Raw genomic sequence first — 22,446 nt, forward strand, 5'->3', positions numbered from 1 at the left:
CTAGGGGGGGGGCGTCTTTGGTCCTCAAAGAGGCCCCAGTGCCCGCTCCACAATCACCATGGTAACCTAGGCACCGGTTCAGAGGATGGAGGAGGCCGCACCCTACCCTTCAAGGCTTGTTCCTCTGGTTGGCGCTGAGCCTAACGGGAATCGTAGTTCTCCGCTGCTCAAGGCGCCGCCCCCTCAGAGGCAAGGGAAGAGCTGTCATTGGTTCAAGAGATAGAGGGTGGGCAGGATCCCTCCCTCCCCCTCGCTCGGAGGGAAGCAGGTGAACGCGGGTGGCAGCTGGGCGAGGACGATCGGCGACGGGCAAGCTAGCCAGCGGGCGTTGGGAATAGTCATCGCGGGGTGAGTAGCAAGGTGTCGAGGGGAGGCCGTCGGATTCCATCCCTCTCTGCAGACGCGGGAAGTCGGGCGGGCGAACCAACCGATCGACCGACTGATGAAGAGTCTGCCTGGATAAAGCATCTGCGGGCTTAGTTAAAGATAGCGGAGACGCGAAGGGAGCCGGGCGGCCCCCTCGACGCCTTGCGGGAGCTGCCTCGGGGGCTGCTTTCTCTCCAGGGCGGACGATGGGGTGGTGAGCCGGGGCGTGTCTTCCCCCTTTGTCTCGGGGTTTGGGAGCAGAAGCTGCTGCCCGTCGCAGCCCGAGGAGCAGCATTGATTGCCTGTAGAAGGGCGGGTGACTGCGCGCTGGGAGGCGCTTTGCACCTGTATGCGCCCCTCCCCGGCGCTTAGTTTGCCTCCCGGCGAGTTGGCTGGCTGAGGCCGCTGGCGATTGGCGGGAAGGGTGTAGCCGTGGTCGGCGCCCGGCCTTGGGACTTGAGCCCATTCGGGTGCTCGTCGGCTGGTTGCCCTCTCCGCCTTGCTCGGACGCCTCCCTCTCCTTCTGGGATGCTCCTGGAGGCGCCGCTCTTTGTGCGCCTGCGGCGAGGAGAGGAGAGGAGGGCGACTATGGGGCCTTTGTCTGTGCGCGCTGGACTAGTCGCTGCCCTTTCTCGGGGGACGCGCAAGAAGAAGGGCGGGGCAGCGGCTCCGGCTCTTTCGGTGTGTAGGGGGGGGGGGCTGCCTACTGACAATGGCTTTCTCGCTGGGAATTGGCGCAGGGCAGGGCTTTGTCGGGCTTCACCGACCTCCCCTCTCCAGTGCAGCTCCAGCTGGCCTGGAAAAGGCGCCTCTTCTTGGTAGAGTCGGCCCTCGAGGTCTGTCTAGACTTGGTGGTCCTCCTCTTTCCCAGCTGGGAAACTGAGGCAGCAGGTGGAAGGGTCTTTTCCCAGCTCCACAGTGGAGAAAGGCAACCAGAGGGGAGTTCTGGGCAGCTTCTGAATAGAGAAAAGGGCATGGGGCAGACCCATTGAAAAGTTGCTTTAGTAATTCTTTGCCTAGTGGTTAGATTCATATAACCTTCAGGCTAAAATAAAGGGGGCTGGCGGGTTTGTGGTTCATGATTTGCAACATTCAGTCATAGCCTTAGTCTGTTTTGTGAACTAAGTTGTCATGTCGTTGTGTGGTTTATTTATTTGGGCATAACATCTTCTGAGAACATAGCAAGTGTGTTTTGTAATCCCACTCCAAAGTTTAATGTGTAGTGCTAACCTTATAAGATTTGAGAAAGATGATACACAGCCTGCTTTTCTCGAAGAGATGTCTCTGAGCCATATCTAAAAAACAAAGGTTGTAGTATCTGCTTCTATGCCACCAGTACAAGTTGAAAGAGTAGCTAAGAATCTCCAATGATGGAAAAACATGTCTCTTTCTAATAATTTTACTTTACCTGCCTTGTGTGTTCTATTTTTCTTTGAGTTATAGAATTCCATCCATTCCATATGAGTCATTTTGCCCTAGAATACTTGAAGTGCTCCAGTCCTGCTTAGCAAAAAAGCCTGTTCTGAGAGGCTTCTCATTGAACTAGTAGTCCATTATAAACCATATAGTAGTTAAAAGTAGTCTCCCTGGAAAAAGAATGGTTGACCTGATGGAAAGGTCACAAGTCTTGTACTCATTCAGACACTTAGTCTAACTGGAGGAACCAGTAGGGAAAAGGAATATGTTTGATTAATGGATTTAGCTGCTTTGTTGTTGTTGTTGTTGTTTTTGGTGTCCTGCCTTTTGAAAACCAGAAACAGATTCCTATGTTGAATTCATCTCTATGCAATATATTTAACAAGGACATGTATTCTGCATCTTGTTCCTTCTCACAACTTTCTCTTTGACTGATTTTTCTTTAATACCAATCTAATACAATTAAAGCAAAGTGGGACATTCTTGCAATTAGGCTAGAAGGTATAATAGGTGCAGCCTTTTCTCTGTCACATTGCTTTCTTCCTGACATCCATCAAGGGAGTTGCTGATTGCCCAGCCTGGACTCTTTGGAGAAGAAAATCCCACCTAAATCTTTGCATTAAAGTGAGCAATGATTCTTGATTAATAGAAGATATTTTGCATGCAAATAGCCTTGGAGTTGTTTCCTCCTGTTTTAGACAGACACTCTTATCACTTCATGTTTACTCGGAAGTAAAAACATTTACAATATACTAGCATTTCAATATTACAAACTGCATCTGTACTCAGCTGGATGTGGAAAAATGTTTTCTGACAATGTATTGGGAACAAGCAGATTTATATGCTCTGTGTACAGACGTCCCTCTGCAAATAAACTAACCCCTCTCCCCATCTACTTCTAAGTGGAGTGATGGAGGCTTGGTCTTATGTTCCTGGGCTGATTTCACAGTACCTCAAATTTAACTCATTACATTTTTAGTAACTAGGCTTGGTGTCTGTATATTCATGTATTGTATTCATTTTATTCTTGTAGCAGGCCTGAAAGTTAGATAAGTATTAATATCTTCATATATCAAATGGGGCTTTAAAAAGAAATGACTTGTGTATGATTCTTTGTGACTGAATGGGGCTTGAACCAGGAGCTGTCTGTCTCTTAATTGTTGTGCTATGCACATTTAGAATTGTAACAGAACTGCAAGTTGTGAAGGGAACCTCTAATTATATGCTGCAGCTGTTCAGGACAACAAAATGTCTTGAGCTGGCCTGATATCCAGAGTCATGAAGGGATTTCTTCATTGCATGGATGAGGGAGTCCCTGCATTGTTGTAAGAGGAGCATTCTCCTCCTGGTATATGATAAACACCACATAGTAGCCTTGTAAGGCATTACTATTGTTCTACTTCCTCTAGGATAAATTCAGAGCAGTCTGTGAAAGAACCCCATCCTTTGGAGAAATGGGAGAAAAAAATAAGGGTTTTTTTTAAAAATCACAAGCCCAGTTTTATGAACTGCTAACAGAAACAATGTGAACATGACAGTAAGCCCAAGTTGAATCTTTATGAAGCCTCAATCAAACATTCTTGAAATGTGTCAGGCTTTTTCTCTAGAGGAGAAGTACCAAACTTCCTACGTTACTTGCAGTTCTACTGCTGATCATGTATATATAATGATATGTATATCCCTTTCTTAGGAGAAAATAAGTCCTCCTGCAATTCTTGCAAGGGTGGTCATCACTTTCTTCAGGTGGAAGCTAGTAGCTCTGCGTTACTTGGCTCCATCTAAATGCAGAGTGGTCAATCTGTCTGCCTCTGCATCGGATGCCCTGTATTTGGCCATTCCTTGCTTTGGGCATTAGTTTCACTTTTTTTTAGCTATGTGTGCCTTCATGTTACCTACCAATTTAGAGGTGGTTCCAGGTTTCACTGGAGAACTTAAGGGTTTGATCAGTGCTTCCTGACTGAGGAGAGAGAGGCTGAAGATAGCAAGGGGTTAATCCTCCCTGAATGTAGCAGTCATGAAAAAAGAACAGCTCCATACTATGTGACCCTTTGACTTAGTTAAGAACATTCATCCATACATTATGCTATATGAAGATGATGGAGTGGGGACAAGGAAGGGATGCCAAGGTAGGATAATTATTATTTACTAAACATATATATCACTCAATGACTCTGGGTGATTTACAAGTAAAAAAATATTAAAAGCAAAAAAAGTATAAAATTGAACAATAGAGAATGGCAAAAATAACAAAATGGGCAGGAATGAAAAAGAAATTAACCTACACAATCGAAAGGGGCTTCATTTACCCTCACCAAAGGCAAAGAGTGGGAAAAAGAAAGAGCAAGTGGGGAAAAGCAATAATATGTGTGCATTAATAAAAATTCATATTCTGGACATACAATAAATTGTTCAATTTATTGTATGTCCAGAATATTGAACATACCAGATTGATTAGGTTCATAAAACTCATTAGGCTAAATTGTGGCTATCTAGTTTGTAGTTCAGTACATTGTATTAAATCTCAGCAAGAGGCAGCACCTGGGAATATTTCTTGACAGGCATTTTTGTGCTATTCAGCATACTAAGATTCCTGGCAGTGCTCCAATTTTTCTCAATTTGGAGGGAAGCCAGTATTAGATGGGTAGACTGAAAAGTTGAAAATAATTCCAAAAGAAGATGACCAATGACTTTCAATATTATTGCCAAGAAAATATTCATCACTTCATTTATTTAATTTTTATATACCAAAACTGTATGGCTCATGTTGGTTTTACCATCATTAGAAAATTTAAAGAAGACACAACAACATATGAATGTGTCCACAGAATCAAGTTTGACTTGGAAGGACACTTTATTTTTATTTTTAAAGCTAAAACATGGTTTTAGCTTTAAATGGTTTCTTCAGTTTTGTGCAAACTTGGAGCTTGCAAATCTGCTGCAATTAGAATTTGAATTAGTGTGTCTGAATTTCAGATTAAGAAAAATTCCATCAGCTGAATTGAGTGATGAAGCTGGGTTCAGTGGGTTGACAGTCTCTTCTCCTGGTGTCCAGTTGTAATTTAGCATGTGATAAGTTCTGTAATTATTTGCTTAAGATATTTTGATCATTTATAATTGCTGCAGGAAGCAAATTCCTAACATGGTAGAGATCACTGAATAGAAAGGCGTAGATCAGTTGGTGATCTGAATGATTCCTTAGTTATGACTCTTCACTCTGCGTAACTTCTTTTTCATGGCTTCTCTTGTTGGGAAAAAAAAAAGTAAAGGCATTGATGGTAAAGGAATTTATTTTTTACTTCATTCCAGTTCATATTCTAACACAACAATAGGTTAGTTATTTGTTCAGACCTATTTGCTACAGAAAGATTTATGTCACTTTTTAATAATAGGTGCTTCATTCTGAGGAGTTGAATATGTGATGTGATATATAACAGAACTATATTCCAGAGCTTGGCAGCCTGCGTGAGGTAGCTCAGAGCCCTGTTCTAGAGTGACTAGAGAGAATGATTTTTTTTTTATGTATTTGTCAAGGAATCAAGGGTTACAGATACGGATTCATATATATATATATATATATATATATATACACGTTTTCTGAGGTTTTCGCAGGTGTTTGTATGTAGGTCTTTGGTTATTCAGGTTTTCTCCCGCGTAAAATTGGAAGTGTCTTGGTGACATTTCGACGAAGTCCCATTCGTCATCTTCAGGCTGGTGTTTTCAGCTTCGTTCGAGGAGCAATGTGTGGTATTTAGCTGCAAAGTTGCAGTTAAAAGGAAGAAACAGCTAAGACCACACATTGCTCCTCGAAGCACGAAGCTGAAAACACCAGCCTGAAGATGACGAATGGGACTTCGTCGAAATGTCGCCAAGACACTTCCAATTTTATGCGGGAGAAAACCCGAATAACCAAAGACCTATATATATATATCAATATGTGAAATGGACACATTGAAACAATTCTATACCATCTTGAAAGAAAGAAATATTAGATAAATACAGAGACAGCATGCAGCTGGCTTCTAAACTATTTAGTCCTTCAATCGTTTATTTTTTTTAAAGTAGAGTAAATATTTAAAAAAATCAGTTGTTGGTTCTTGGTTGTTGTTTTTTTAACAGTTATTCCTGCTTTAACAAGATAGGTTTAAGTCATTCTACATGGTGCATTTGAAGTATGTGTGTGTAAACAAATGCATATAAAAATTTTAAAAATAAGGAAGTCCCGCTGTATTGAAAGCAAAATAGTAATGGATTAGTGCTTGAAAATTTCAAATTTGAATAGTAAATATTTATGTAGAGCTTGAGAGTGTTAAAGCTATTTAGTAGTGCACTTTCCAGTTTCTTAATTCTGTAAGGTCAGATAAATAATGCTCCTGAAGTTTAGATTATTTTTTTTTCCTTATATACACATAAGGAATGTTCCAAAGGTGTTCCAAGAGGCAACTGGACTTTCTTGTTTTTCTTTGAAGATGTTTTGCTTCTCTTCCAAGAAGCTTCTTCAGCTCTGACTGGATGGTGGGGAATGGCAGGATTTATGTCCAGTTGCCCTGGTTGGGGGGAAGCACGTTTGGGACAACCATGATCTGGATGACTGAGAATCTCCATAGACATTTACACATAATGAATATTTTGCTTTAAACACATTCTTGTATATATAAGACATGGATCTGGCGCCTTCTTAATCTGCATTTTAGTCATCATACTACTTTATTTGAGTTTGGAATGCCTTATGACAGACATGTCAAATTTGCGACATCACGTGACGTGGCGCAACGTATCGGGACGGATTTGCCATTGCCGGCACATTGCCAGATGATGTGTCTGGCCCATGGGCCAGCAGTTTGACACCCCTGCCTTATGAGGAAAATTAGAAAGTTTTCCTCATAAGTTTTAAACATGATAACCAACAGATTGTTTGGGCCTCAAAGCCCACCAGTATCTTATGGAATGACTTTAAAATTGGTGCTATCCTACATTGGTGCCAATAGTATGGCCTTATTTAGAAGAAAACATGATTAATAATGGCAGAGTAGAGACTTCACAAAGCAATGGTTATGCAGAAGGCAACAGTTTTTTTTCTTTTTTCTTAATATGGAAGTTGGAACATTTATTAAATAAAAGCTTTAAACCAGTGGTTCTCAACCTTTTTATACGGCGACCCTGGACATAAGCAGGTGGCGCGCATGCGCCCCGCCGCCGCCTGCACGGTACACATGCACGGCGACGCCCCCTGAGCGGCACGCATGTGTGGTGGTGCCGCCCCCATGTGCTGCCCCTGCACAGCGCGCATGCGCAGCGCCACCCCCTGCGCCGGCTGACAAAAAAAATGGCGGGTCGCGTTGTTTGGCGACCCCCGTGAAATGGCTGTTCGACCCCAAATGGGGTTGCGACCCACAGGCTGAGAACCGCTGCTTTAAACAGATTTCAAGGGCCAGAAAAATAAAATGTTGTAAAAATGTTCTTTCTGTACAGATTAGGCCCTCTCTAGTTTAGAATTGATGAAATAATGGGATCCCATAGATCTCATAATTATCAACGCATGGAACTGTTGTTGCTGATAAGATAGAATTAAATTTGACATTAAATGCATATTTTATTTAGTGTTCATGTATTTTTAATGCAATGAGCAGTATTGAAAACTCATGAAAAATTATGTCTGCGACCAATGGAGATTTTAACCTTTTCTTTGCCATCCTATGAATTCCTTTCATATACATATCAATGTTGCTATTTTATTTTGGAATAACAATTTTTATAAGTGGCATCTATTTCAGGACTGAAGAAAGGGAAACAATTATTCGTTCTTTGCAGGTCCACTCCCAGTTCTGTTTAGGTCTTTCTATAGCATTTGTTTGCATTAAAATAGTCATCATAATATATAATCACTATAATAATAAGAGTGGGAGGAAGAAGAAAAGTTGATTATTTTAACTCAATGATGCCCCTGATTTGATGTCTGTTGTGAACTTTGGTTATCTGCAATAATAAAATAGTTAACTATTTAAACCATAGATCTACTGAAAGCTGTAGTAGCTGAATGGGGCTTCCATATGTAAAAGGTCCTCCATTAAATGAACAAAATACATGTTCTGATGACTTAAGCAAGGGGCTTCAAACTTGGCCCTTTTATGACTTGTGGACTTCAGCTTCCAGAATTCCTCAGCCAGCATGGCTGAGGAATTCTGGGAGTTGAAGTCCACAAGTCATAAAAGGGCCAAGTTTGAAGACCCCTGGCTTAAGCACTACTGTATGATCTGTTAAGGGCCATACTTGGAAACCACAATTTCCATCAATCCATGAAAGGTGTGAAATGGTGCCGTGGAGTTGTTAAGGATTTGTTAGGTTTAAGGTACCTTATTGTTCCTTATGGAACTTCCCCAGTCCCTGAAAGCAAAACCCAAACAGCCATTCCAAAGAGGCTCTGAGGATCATAAGAATGGTTCTGGTAATGCCTCATGGACCCCCCTCTCTTTCATATTTTTTGCTCAGTTGTTTTAAATTGATAAGAATTAACAAGAGGATAAATTGGTATTCTACTTTTTCCTGCTCTGTTCTATACAGCTATAGTGAGTTTCAGAGGCATTAGACTCGCTGTTGATGGAAACCAAGAATCTAGCAATTGCTAGTTCTCTCCTTTCTTAAGGTTGTATTTCATTTTTATTAAAGAAAAGGTTGTTGCTTAAAACAGCCACTATCATTGGAACAGTGTACTTGTGACCCTTTTTGATTGGAGGTCTCATGCAATAGTCAAATATTTAGTTATTAAGCACCAGGGCTTTTTTTCTCATAGAATGCCCAGAACAGAGTTCCGGCATCTTTTTGGATGGAACCTTGTAGGGTAGGCAAGGCGGGTTGTATGATATGTGTGAGTTTTATTTATTTATTTATTTATTTATGAGACTTATATACCACTTTAAGTGCAAGCACTCTCTAAGCAGTGTACACCAGTAAGCAATATATATATATTTACATTGCCCCCAACAATCTGGGTCCTCATTTTACCTACCCCGGAAGGATGGAAGGCTGAGTCAACCTTGAGCCGGTGAGATTTGAACCACAGTCAGCTAAAGTGGCCTGCAGTACTGCACTCTAACTGCTGTGCCACCTTTTTTCTTTTTTTAGAAAAAAGCACTGTTAAGCACTAAGAATATACTTGTGCAAATAATAAAATACATTTGTTCATTTTTTAGGTGAGCATTTTCTTGTGGAGTCTTCTGAGATAAATTTTTTGTAACGATACTTTCCAAAGCTTCTATATTTTCACATCTCCATTACTGTATTGGGAAACAAGTATTATCTATTTAAGTATAGCTCAAGCTTAATGAATCTTTGTATGAATTTTTATATTTTGGGGGTTGATTTCTTTTTTAAGATAGACAAGAATTTTAGTTCAGGCTTTTGAATATGGAGGAAACCCTAGCTCAGTTCTTCATTTCTGGGTTCAGGCCCCAAATGTATAACTGGTAATGGAAAATACTGAACTGATGTCAGAGGTGGCGCAGCAGTTAGAGTGCAATACTGCAGGCCACTTTAGCTGACTGTGTTCTGCAGGTCAGCGGTTCAAATCTCACCGGCTCAAGGTTGACTCAGCCTTCCATCCTTCCGGGGTAGGTAAAATGAGGACCCAGATTGTTGGGGGCAATGTAAATATATATATACATTGCTTACTGGTGTACACCGCTTAGAGAGTGCTTGCACTTAAAGCAGTATATAAGTCTCATAAATAAATAAATAAATCAAGGTGTCTGGACTAGAAGAACTAGCAACCCAATTTAATTTAGGATATCTCATGAAACTTGGATTTAATTTCCCGCCTTTCTTTTACCAATGGATTTTTTTTTTTCCAATTGCTGTAATGGGAGGAATGTGGAATTGTCAAGAGCTCCAGAATTTGGACTGTCTAGGACTGATCCTTGCTGAATAAGATGCAGCAATGGAGTATTGGTACTTTTGATGAATCACAGAAATTTAGGATGTATTGAAATTGAATTTGTCACATGCTTCATTTTCCATAAGCTTCCCGGAGCTTGCAGAAATTACCTTGGTTTTAATTAAATGGTTAATTTGCATTATGCATTTACATATTTCCTTATGTTTATATTTTCAACTTTTAGGAATTGTCTGCAAATTACTTCAATTACCTTATCTCACTTTTGGAAAATAATAGCACTGAGTCTTCTATTTTCAGAGCAAGTAATCAGATGTTTTGCTAAATTATATATTTTTTTTTAGCTTAGTATAATGAGTAAACCTAGCTATTGTGAATGACTTCATGCAAATGAAGCTATTCTTTTTTGTTCATTAAATCATAACCTAGCATAGGACCTCTCATTCTTTTTGATGAGGTATCACATTTAGGATTTTGATGATCTATTCATTTTTAGGCATTATGGCTGCTGTGGCGGAGAGAGTTTGCCCATTTATAGAATGGCTGCCATGTTGCATGCCCAGTTGGAACAGAGACTATATATTACCAAAAGAAAAGTCTAGAGACACTTGAGTGATATTTGAAGGCTGATGCCAGGCCTAGTGTGATATTTGAATATTGACAGAGATCAGCAACTAGCCATCAATCATTTATTGATTTCTAAAGATGATGTGCCCATCATTGTTGTGTTGTTCTTATCTTTGCATTCCAGTGTTGTGAGCTGCAGGTTGTGATCTTATATTGCCAGTGTTACTTTTGAAATACTTCAGGTACATTATAATGCTGCCTATCACTTTCTCAGTATCTTGTTTTCATTTTCTGAATAGTTCATTAGCCCCTTTTCCTAAATATACTTATCCTTTCAGGAAAAAGACAGTATTTCTGCACCCAGACTATACCACATTTCCTAGCCCTTGAAATTGAGTTTCTCTATTCTATTTAGATGTTTATGAATAAGGTGGCATATATATTAATGTCTGTGCCTCTTGTTCCTTTCATAGTTTCATAGTTTTGTGAGTTCCTCAGAAGAGAGAGAGCGCAAACCTACAAGGAAGGTTCTAGAAGATGGTGACTGGAGACTACTCTTGACTTGTGTATTCCTGAGTCATATGCCAAATATGGTTTCCTTGACAGCTTTGAAAAATTAAATCCACGGTTCGCTCTAGAAATGCAGAAGTCTCTAAAAGAGGCCACAGCTGTACAGCTCCTTTGCCTACCTTCAAATCTCTGTAATGATTCTTGTCTTCAACAGACTGTCAACATTCACTACATGGACTTCAAAACAAAGAGCCATATAAAAATCAACTGCTGTCATTGCTTGGAATCTTTTCAAACCCCTTTGCTCATTAAGCTTTCAAGAACAGCTCCTGTCAAAAAAGAGAGAGAGAGAACACACCAAAACAAAACCTGCTTTCATCTCCGTGCTGCAATGCACCAGTCATTACTGAAAATTGCTGGCACTTTGTGAAAGAGAAATATCTGGTGCCTGATTTTGCAGGCACATTTTAATGGGTGAATTCTCTCTGGGTTTTGTATGTGCCATTAATAGAAATCTGTAGGATGCCTTCCTCCTGCCTCTAAATCCCAGGGCCAAACTGGTCAAGCATCTCTGCTTTATTTCAGCTATAAAATGTTTATGTTTGTTTTGTGGCTCATTGAGGATAAAAAAAATCTCATCTTTTCCTGTCTCCAGTTCATTTGGGCAAGAGGGTCTGATGTATTCTGTTCCAGTTCAAGTAAATATGAACTCACACAATCCCTCATGGACCTGTGCAATCTCAAAAATGCTTCTTAATTGCTTTGCACGTGTAAAGCTTGAATGTTAGAAGAAACTCTTTGTTGGCTATGTTTACTTATCACCCTTTAAGCTGCAATGTGATTCATTTGTTTTGGTTTACTGCAAGTGCAGTATCAATCTGATCTCTCTGGGCCTAATGAAAATGTATCCAGTTCTAGCTTTGTCCCACTGAAATGGAAATATCTTTCAAAATATTAATATTTTGAACGAAGGAAAACCATATCTACATGAACCAGTTGCATTCAGAGATATAGATATTGGCTTGTCTTGTGCAATTGTAGTGTGATCGTGGGTTATTGTGTGTTTTGGGAGATTGTAGTAGCAAATGTATAAAGGTGCAAAGTGCCTGAAGAAGTTGGGGCGAAGCATCTTTGTAAACAGGATCTGTAGAGGGAGAAATTAAATGTAAATAAACTGGTCCCCATGCTCTGTTATCACTTTTAGGGGGGAAATGTCTAGCTTTATTTCAGTGTGTCTAGTGCCCAGGCACAAGAAGGAAGAGTGCTCATCCAGACATTCCACAGCTGGCCCCCAGCTGAAACTAGTCTTCGCATGGAGGGAAAGGGATCCTTTTGTAATTATAAACTCCTGCTCTTTTTGGTATAAAACTGCATCTAGGATCTACACAATAGGCGTAGCAGCTTTGCAAAATGATATTATTCTTTTCATTTTCTTACTGTCTTAATGATATCCTTAAATATATTAGGTTACTAGAATAGGATTAGAAGAGAAAAGCCTTTGGGTTTTGATACGGAGAAATACAGTGGGCTGCAGAAGGGAGTGTAAACAATAGAGATGGGACAAAGGGGATAGTGGCTGTTTTTTCATTCTAGGACACAAAGGCTTCTCTGTGTTGTGGGGGTTTTCATTATCTCATTGCTGCTTCTTTCCCTGGGGAGAAGAAAAACAGGCATTTATTAGTCTCAAGCTGCTACTGGGAAACACCCAGTGCCACCTGTGTACTAAATAATCCTTGGAAAGCGGGCTTGGGTCTTAACACTTTCTTAAAACTGAGAGTGGGAGGGGAATCTGGTAACAGCAAGTGGCAAGAAGGAGCAGGCAATATGGAAGTAGGGGATACAAATATTTAGAGAAGTCCTGAAAGAGGGAAAGGAAATGTCAATGGGGTTTGGAATATATGCACGTTGTAATATAAAAGAAAACAGGCAAATCAAAGGAACTAGTGCTAATATGCCAAAAGTCAGTTCAACAGTCTTTCATAATTTCTAGAAGTAATTCCATTTCTGGAATTTCCCCCATCCAACAGATTCTGCAAATTCTGCAGTTCAATTTACTTGATGAGAATTTTTCAAACCTGAACATCTGCAGCAATTTTGTGCAACCTCTGTTGGTCAAATACTGTAATGGTATTGCCTCTTGTGCATTTTTTCCTTTTAAAAAGACAAGCATCTGCCTTATTCCAAGTCAAATAATTTGGAGTAATAAGGAACTCAGGAATGTCTTTTTAACTGATGGCTCTGCAGAGCTGGATAAGGTGATCAAGTATGAGGTGCTTTTTATTTTGCATAATTCTTCCATCACTTCAGTTCAAGAAAAAACAAAACTATTCATTTCTGTATTTCTCAGACACAGCCTTTGAATACATTTCGAAAGTAGCCATGTATCTTCAGCCTTTCTGTCTGGAAACTAATGCAAATGCCAGAGCAACCCATTTTCTTCCTGAAGCCAGCCTTTTTCATAAAACGAGTCAAGTATATCCTCCTAGCACAGGGGTCTTCAAACTTGGCCCTTTTATGATTTGTGGACTTCAGTTCCCAGAATTCCTCAGCCAGCATGCCTGGCTGAGGAATTCTGGGAGTTAAAGTTCACAAGTAATATCATTGAAGAACCCTGACCTAACAAGAGCTTTACAGTCCTTTGCTTTTGAGGTAGTTTTAGAGTTCTCTTCTGGAAGTAAACTTAAAAAGACAGCAGCTTTTTCAGCAGTTCTCCAGTATCTAAATATAGCAGTGACTCTAAGAATTCCTCAAAAGTAAAATCTGAATGACTCGATAAAGTTGGCTTCTCTTACCTGGGAGCTGCAGGACTTGCTACTGTTCCTCCAAGGACTTGATCTATAAACTTATAGTGTCCTGCTGAGGAAGCCTCAGTTTTCTATTCTAGAGGGGATAACCCCTTTTTAAGACAGTTGCATTTTGCACAGCTTTGTGCTGTGTATGTCAGTCTTCCAGGATGGCCACTACACAAAATCTGGGTTTTCTTCCTTTCAGTTGTTGCTCTGACATGTTCAGCTGCTATGAGAAGAGACAAAGTTATAGCCACAGTTTTATAACTTAGTAGTCAAACTCACAGCTGTTGATTGCAGTTGTTCTGCAGCCTGTTTCCACCATTTCTCCCCATGACAGTACAAAATCCACCTTATTCTCCAGCAGGATGGCTGTAGAGTCCAACGAATGGGTTCTATGACGGCCTTCCTGCCTGGCAGACTGGGTAAAAACTTCGGCCACACCTCTTCCTCTGCGTGTGACCCCAGTTTTGACTCAGTCTCGAAGCCTGGTAGAAGTGCGAGAAGCAGCTCTCAGAACAATAGGAATTTATCCCAAAAGAAAAAGAAAGGAATCCTCTTCCTTCCATTTGAATGAAAAGCTCTCTGGCAGCTGATAGAACTTAAAAGGCACAGCCAGGATCGGCGGAGTTGTGAGTGGGGCGTCAGGGCGGCTAGCAGGGGAGGCTTGGAACGGGGCCGGATCGCTCGTCGATATCCGGCCCGCCGAGCAGCTGTTTGGCGCGGGGATCCCACCGGGTTGTTCGTCGCCCTCCGATCCGCCAAACAGCTGAGTGGCCGGCTCGGCTTGGCCGACAGAACCGAGGCGCCGCTCAGCGTGAAACAGCTGAGCCGCGCGGGAAGCGGCAAACCGCGGCGCCGCTCGGCATCGATCAGCTGAGCGGCGCGAAAAGCAGCCCTGACTAGAACAGAGCCTTAACGCTGTTTCCTTCCCTCAGAGGAGAGGCGCAGCCCCCTTAAAACCCAAGGAGTCTTCCTTACTGTTGAATTCAAGGATCCGCCATTGTTTAAACCGCGTGGCTTCCCGGACTACCTTTGGGAGGCGTGGCTTCCTCCCATTCGCCATTTTGAACAAGCGGATCTCCCGCCGTATTTTCCCTTGGGGGTGGGGCTACTACCCGGACTCCATTTCCCTGCAGACAAAAAAGGGATACCTTTAGGCAAGGATCTGAGGTTCCTCAAGAAATTGAGGCAAGAGGAAGGAAAAGGGAAAAGGAAGAGAACCGTTCTGATCGTGGTCTGCTGCTACAGCCACAGACTGGGGGAGAGAGAGATATAAACTGCTCTTGTCTGGACTAGGTGAGGAGGTGAGGAGGAATATTTTTCCCTGAATGTTCCTATAGTGACCTTTAGTCACTGCCTTGCAGGATCTTCTCTCCAAAGAATCCTGTCTGTCCGGCCATTGTTTGTATAGGCAGAAGAGGGCACAGCCCCAAGCATCTGCATCTGATCTGCGTACCTCATTCCCCCATTCCAGGCATTGCCTACTCGGGGTGTCTGGCACAATGGCAGACAATGTCTCGTATTCAGTCACACAGGTCCCTCAATTGTCCCCCCCACAGCAACAACAAAAACGCAGATCCTCTGAATCAGAGGTGGGGGGGAAGAAGAAGGCTAAAACAAAGCACCTTACTCAGAAGGGACAGTCTAAAACGGCTGAGCGAGAGGCTTTGAGGAGACATTTGGCTTTAGAAAGACAAATTAGCAGGGCACAGAGAACCAATGTCAATGGGACAAATCCGGTTTCCCCTGTCCCAGTGGTGGCACCCAGCACAGAACCTACTGCCGAGGAAGTGCTCAAGACCTGGTCTCCTCCTGGGAAAACTGAACAGTTAGATTCCTCCACTCTCTCCTCACCAGATTCTTCACCTGACCACACCCCAGCGCCTCAACCCAGAGACAAAGCGCAGGAGAACATATGGTCGGCACAATTTCAGGCATTCATGCAGGATGCATTCTCCCAGTTCATGGCTTCTAAGGGGCAAGTGGCTTTTCACACACCCCGTAAGGGGCGAGCTAGGCCACCCCCTACCAACATCTCTGAGACTTCCTCTCAACTTGGAGAGGGTGACTCAGTAGACCTTGACATGTCAGACATGCCTCTCTCGGAGGATGAGGAGACCGCACCTGAGCAGGCGACGAGCTCTGGCCTCTTTAACCCAGCGCTCTTAAAATCACTCCTGATAAAGGCAGTTTCCACGGTCAGTCTAACATCAGTACAGGATGAGAAGCCCTCCACAAGCAGGGAGGCCAATCCTCTATTTGCCAAAAAGGTTCCACAGGATAAGTACATTCCTTGTCCGGAGGTCTTTATGACCACGCTGGAGGAACAATGGTCATCACTTGCAAGCCCGCCGGCACCTAATAGCGCGGAAAGAAAGCTCTTCAACCTATCTCCCTCCTTCTCGAACATGCTAGAGGTTCCTACTGTAGATAACCCCTTGATCTCATTATTCTCTACCTCCGCGATTCCAGGAGACATGGCGGAGGTCTTGAAACCTGAGGAGAAGAAATTTGAACACTCCCTCCGGCGTTCCCACATGGCTGCAGCCTGGGCGGCCAGAGCAGCCACTTCATCATCATTCTTCGCGAGGGCCTGTATCATGTGGCTGAGGGAACTGCAAGGCACGGTGCCTCCAGACCAGGTCAGAGTACACCAAACATTGGCCAAGCTCCTCGCGGCCTCTCAATTCGTGTCTGACGCTTCACTGTACGCAACAAAATATGCGGCAAGATCCATTGCGGCCACAGTGGCCTCGCGTAGGCTACTGTGGCTCAAAAATTGGAAGACAGACCTGAGGTCCAAATGGCGTCTATCGACGTCCAAGTACAGTGGAGAAGCCTTATTTGGGTCCATACTGGGCCCACATGTCAGCGAAGGCAGAGACAAGAAAAAAATCCTAGTACACCCATCAAAGAAGTTAGACAGGAGAGGCAGTCAGGATTTCCGGAGACAGGGCTTCCGCCCAGGAAGCCCCTTGGAATGGAGACAGCCCTTTCGATCAGGGCAATCCTGGGACTGGCCCAGAGGCTCACGATCCTTCTATCCGAGACAGGATCGAACCCAGGATCGCCAAAGCCCGGGAGCCAGAGGCCAGTTCCAGTCCAGACGCCCATATAGGGGAGCGGGAGGCAGATCCTTTAAGCGTACCAAGTGACGCCAAACAGGACACTCCCATCGGGGGTCGGTTAGGAAACTTCATCGAGGTCTGGGAGCAGACCACCACCGACGCCTGGGTCTTGGAAACGATCAGGCATGGCCTGACCTTAGACTTTTGTTCTCCCCCACCAAGCCGGTTCATCAGATGCCCCATCTCCAGAAAGGTACACAAGACGAGGCTGATAACTTCGGCCATAGCTCACCTCCTGTCAATTCAAGCCATAGAGAGGGTACCAAAGGAAGAGGAGGGAAGAGGATTTTATTCTATCCTCTTCGTTATTCCAAAGACATCAGGAGGGTGGAGAGCAATATTGGACCTGAAGGGCCTGAATCATTTCATAAAGTACAGGAAGTTCAAGATGCACTCATTGAAATCCATCCTAGCCAGCGTCAGGGAAGACGATCTATTATCCTCAATAGATCTCACAGAGGCGTACCTACACATTCCCATCCATCCCAGCTACCGGAAATTCCTCAGATTTACCTACGCGGGCCGGCATTACCAATACAGGGCCTTACCCTTCGGACTATCTTCAGCACCAAGGGTATTTACCAAGACCCTAGCTGTAATAGCAGCCCATCTCAGGCTGATGCCGGTTCGCGTACAGTTTTATCTGGACGACATCTTGATTCAGTCCAGATCTCAGGAACAAGCAAGGGCAGACCTCAAGACCACAATCCGAACCCTACAGGGGCATGGATTCTCAGTCAATTTAAGCAAGAGCCACCTCATCCCCTCAAGGAGGCTGCAACACCTAGGAGCGGTGATAGACACGTCACAGTGCAGGGTATACCTTTCCCAGGAGCGACGGATCAGCATATCCAAGCTGATTCACCAAATTCAAAAGATCAAGAGAGTGCCCTTGATACAGCTCTCGAAGCTCCTGGGAAAGATGATATCTTGCATGGGCATCATCCCATGGGCAAGGCTCCACTCAAGGGAGTTGCAGTGGTTCCTCCTACCCTACCAGAGGAGGAACCTCAGCACTTCCAACAGGAGAGTGCTGGTACCAGCACAGGTGATGAGATCACTAGAATGGTGGCTATCCCCCACGACACTCAGGGGGAGCATATTCAGGGAACCGAACAGGGTCACACTCACGACGGACGCGAGCCTGTTCGGTTGGGGAGCGCACCTGGGAAGCCAGATAGCACAGGGCCAGTGGGGACAGAAGGACCTGTCACACAGCATCAACTGGCTAGAGCTCCGGGCCATCCACCTGGCCCTTCGTCATTTCTCACACCTAGTAACAAGGAGGCACGTCCTCGTACTAACAGACAACATAGCAGCCAAGGCACATGTAAACAAGGAGGGAGGAACGCGATCAGCGGAACTAATGAAAGAGGCATTGGCTCTGGCTCGGTGGGCAGAAACCAATGTGAGTTCCATCAGAGCGGAACACATCTCAGGAGAGACAAACACCCAGGCAGACTCCCTGAGCAGAGCCAGGGTGGACCAGTCGGAATGGCGTCTGGATCCGGCTCTGTTCGAGGAGATCTCCCGGAGATTCGGACAACCACATCTAGATCTATTTGCCAATCACAAGAACACACAACTCCCCAGGTTCTTCTCCAGATTCCCGTCCCCGGGATCAGAGGGAACGGATGCTCTCAGGTGTCAGTGGCCGGCGCAACTCCTGTACGCCTTCCCACCGCTGCCCTTAATACCGGCGACCATACGCAAGCTGATTCTGGAAGGCGCAGAGATAGTCTGCATTGCCCCTCACTGGCCACGGCGCCCGTGGTTTGCCGACCTCTTAGACCTCTCGATCTCACCTCCGTGGAGGATTCCCCCGGACAGGGGGAATCTATTGGCTTTCGAAAGCCAATAGAATCTATTGGCTTTCGAATGCCAATAGAATAGACTCTCTTGAATAGAGTCTAATTCTATTGGCTTTCAAAAGCCAATAGGAATTGTCCAGGTTGTCTCTGCCCTGCTGAGCCCGCCAAAAGTCCCAGTCTGCAAACGATGCTGCAAGTTGTCTGCAGCTAAGGCGAGCTTTCTGGACGTTTCCACCCCTCCTTGCTGAGCAACTACTAAATGTAAGTAAAAGAGGGCCAGGGGTGGGAGGCCGGCGGGTGCAGGGAGGGTTGCTGGCGTGCGTGAGGCCCGGCAGGTGGCTTACTTCCCTTGGGCTGGGCCAGCTGGTGGCCCAGCCAGTGGTCGCCCTGCGCCCTTGCTGCCACGTGCCATGGCCACCCAGGAGCGCCTGGGCCTGCCTGCTGCTGCACCAAACATGCGGTGGCCAGCGGGGTAGCGGCGGGCGCAGGGAGGGTTGCTGGTGTGCGTGGGGCCCAGCGGGTGGCTTACCTCCCTTGGGCTGGGCCAGCTGGTGGCCCAGCCAGTGGTCGGCCTGCGCCGTCGCTGCCACTTGCCAGTTATGCCTCGGCCGGCGCAGGGGGAAGCACCACGCATGCATGGCGCTCCCAGGCCGAGGCGGTTGCTGGGCGATGGCCCGCGTGCACCCTCGGCCTGCCCAGCGTGCACTCCAGCCACAGGAGAGGAGGCGGAGCCCCGCCCACAGGGAAATAACAGGTAGTCCTCAACTTACGACCACATGGTTGGGGGTTGCAGCATTAGGAAGGTTGAGAACCACTGCATTATATAATAATCATTTAAAAGAATTAAAAATTATGAACGCAAAGCTAAAACAAGAAAAGAGAATAATTGACAGGGGAATGTTAATAAGGGAAACACCTTACAAGTTCACAGTTCCCCAGCTGTCATAGCCAGGTCTTGAGGAATCTTCAGAATCTTAGGAACAAAAATGCAACCTTATCTCTCTAGAGCAGGGGTAGGCAACCTTGGCTCTTTTATGACTCGTGGATTTCAACTCCCAGAATTCCTGAGCCAGCCATAAAAGAGCCAAGGTTGCCTATCCCTGCTCTAGGGTAAGAAATTTCCACCAAATGGGCACCACATTTGCTTAAGAACTTTTATATAATAGTTGTAGAAATATACTATTAGTCCCCAAACATAAATCTATTCATTTATGTTTCTATTTCATTCAGGATTAATCCTTTCATTCACATTTCCAGCTTATAAGATGTATTCATCCCAAGTCCTAACATCAAAGCTCAACTCACCCCATTTTGAGTGCGCAAAATGTTATGACATTAGAATGTTTAACTTTTAAATATATTGCAAGCTTCTGTCTTATGCTTTAGAATCATTCTTACCCAACTCTCAATTCCCGGTCCATGGACAGGCACCGGGCACAGCATGCCAGAAACTGGGCCGCACAAACAGGCGAAGCCCCATCTGTGGGATGCAGGCAGCACCCAAAACCAAACCCCTCCAGTCTGCGGAAAAACCTCTCTCCTCTGAACTGGTCCCTGGTGTCCAAACGGTTGGGGGCCACTGCTCTAATGTACATTGGTAGTGTCTAAATCAGTGGTTCTCAACCTTTTTATACCGGCGACCCCGGTCATAAGGACGCGCCCCATGCGTGGCGCACATGCGCGGCGGCGGCCCCATGCGCGGCGCACATGCACGGCGCGGCGCACATGCACGGTGCTGCCAGCTGAGGAAAAAAATGGTGGATCGCGTTGTTTGGCGACCCCCGTGAAATGGTCGTTCGACCCCAAATGGGGTCGCGACCCACAGGTTGAGAACCGCTGGTCTAAATGAATATGGTGAATTAGCCTGGAGGAGATCATTAGAAAAAATTTTAACCCAAAGGAGCCTGGGATTATTTTGAAATAAACTAAGCTCCCCTCTATCTATATTGTCTGAATATAAAGGACAAGGTTAGCAAAGATTTGCCCTCTTTTCCTGGTACATTGGATGGATTTGTTCAAATGAGGACCTCCTGTTTTCTGGTTCTTTTATATGCATATATACAAAGACTGTACAAGATGGCACAAGCAAAAAAAGTAATCCTAATGGTGGGTACATTTTTTTTAATTGTCTGCCTTCCTCACATAAATTTTAGTCTCTTCATCTTCCTTCACTATGCGTAGTACCTCTGAAACCTCATGTGACTGCCTGATTGCCAGCCCCAAATCTGGTTTAAGTATAACTCCAGTTCCCTGTCCAAAATTAATCTAATTCTTCTCAAACTTTTCCATCTTTATTATCAGCTAAGAGATTCCATTCTTTAAAGGAAAGGGAGTTCCTATCATGAGGAAATTTTACTCTTATACTAGGGCAGGGGTGTCAAACTGCCGGTCCGTGGGCCAGTTTCATCGTGCGCAGGCCGTGTCCACTCCAGCTCCGGCAATGCAAAAAAAGTTGTGATACGTTGCGACACATCATGTGATGCAGCAAGTTTGACATCTGTGTACTAGGGTGTGATGGGTGAAGATTCTCCGTCTTCTTGAGATTTTGCTCCTAAGGCAGTGGTTCTCAACCTTCCTAATGCCATGACCCCCAACCATGTAGTCGTAAGTTGAGGACTACCTGTATGTCCCTGTGGGCGGGGCAGGAGGAGGCGCGCACGCTCCACCTCCTATCTTGTGGCTGGAGTGCACACTGGGCAGGCCGAGGGTGCATGCGGGCTGTCGCCCAGCAACCACCTTGGCCCGGGAGTGCTGCGCATGCATGGTGCTGCCCCCTGCGCCCGCTGAGGCATAACTGGCAAGCAGCAGTGACGGTGCAGGCCGACCACTGGCTGGGCCACCAGCTGGCCCAGCCCAAGGGAGGTAAGCCACCCGCCGGGCCCCACGCGCGCCAGCAACCCTCCCTGCGCCCACCGCTGCCCCGCTAGCCTTACCTTAGCCACCGCATGTTCGATGAGGCAGCAGGCAGGCCCAGGCGACTCCTGGGCGGCCATGGCACGTGGCAGCGAGGGCGCAGGGCAACCACCGGCTGGGCCACCAGCTGGCCCAGCCCAAGGGAGGTAAGCCACCTGCCGGCCCCACGCACGCCAGCAACCCTCCCTGCGCCCGCCGACCTCCCACTCCTGGCCCTCTTTTACTTACATTTAGTAGTTGCTCAGCAGGGAGGGGTGGAAACGTCCAGAAAGCTCGCCTTAGCTGCAGACAACTTGCAGCACTGTTTGCAGATTGGGACTTTTGGCGGGCTCAGCAGGGCAGAGACAGCCTGGACAATTCCTATTGGCTTTTGAAAGCCAATAGAATTAGACTCTATTCAAGAGAATCTATTCTATTGACATTAGAAAGCCAATACAATTTATTTATTTATTTATTTATTTATTTATGAGACTTAAGCGGTATATAAGTCTCATAAATAAATAAATAAATAAATAAATACATTCTATTGGCTTTCGAACGCCAATAGAATAGAGTCTCTTGAATAGAATCTATTCTATTGGCTTTCAAAAGCCATTAGAATAAGAGGGAGTAGCACAGCTAAGGAAAAGGGGGAAAAATGGCGGATTGCGGTGTTTGGCGACCCCTGTGAAATGGTCGTTCGACCCCAAATGGGGTCGCGACCCACAGGTTGAGAACCGCTGTCCTAAGGTATTTCAGTTTTCTTGGTACAGTGGCTCCTATTTAGAATGACCACACCTGGATAAGGCTGCTTATTACAGTCCTGTCACGAGTATGTTGAGGATAGATAATCCCTGCATTTTCCATAATGGTACCTAAATTGTAGAACAACCTTTTTCTTCCTTACTGAATTTAAAAAGGGCTAAACTTGTACTTTTCTCCACAGAGCCTTAGACCTTTTGCGATGATTGTTAATGTATATATTTACAAATATATGTGAGTAGCATCAAAATTCTAAAAAAATAATAAATATAGTGTAGCTGGCTGACTTAGTAAGTTATGCAAATAAGTGTGAATGATGA

At 44.8% G+C, this 22,446-nt stretch overlaps 1 protein-coding gene across 3 annotated transcripts in view; it reads left to right on the forward strand.

Annotated features, from left to right (window-relative positions):
• Positions 1-235: 235 nt before the first annotated feature.
• Positions 236-22,446, forward strand: part of DPYSL5 (dihydropyrimidinase like 5) — a 62,130-nt gene continuing 39,919 nt past the window's right edge. For 2 of the 3 annotated variants that reach the window (XM_039346072.1, XM_039346075.1), the window contains exon 1: positions 236-348. The gene's annotated coding sequence lies outside the window, so the exon portion shown is untranslated. Of the gene's footprint in view, positions 349-751; positions 1,048-22,446 lie in introns of those variants that run through there. The other variant, XM_039346074.1, reaches the window with a different exon arrangement.

This window comes from Crotalus tigris, unplaced genomic scaffold (assembly GCF_016545835.1).
Source record: "Crotalus tigris isolate CLP2741 ecotype Arizona unplaced genomic scaffold, ASM1654583v1 scf7180000017987.690289119674:8195010, whole genome shotgun sequence".
NCBI classification, from domain to species: Eukaryota; Metazoa; Chordata; class Lepidosauria; order Squamata; family Viperidae; genus Crotalus; species Crotalus tigris.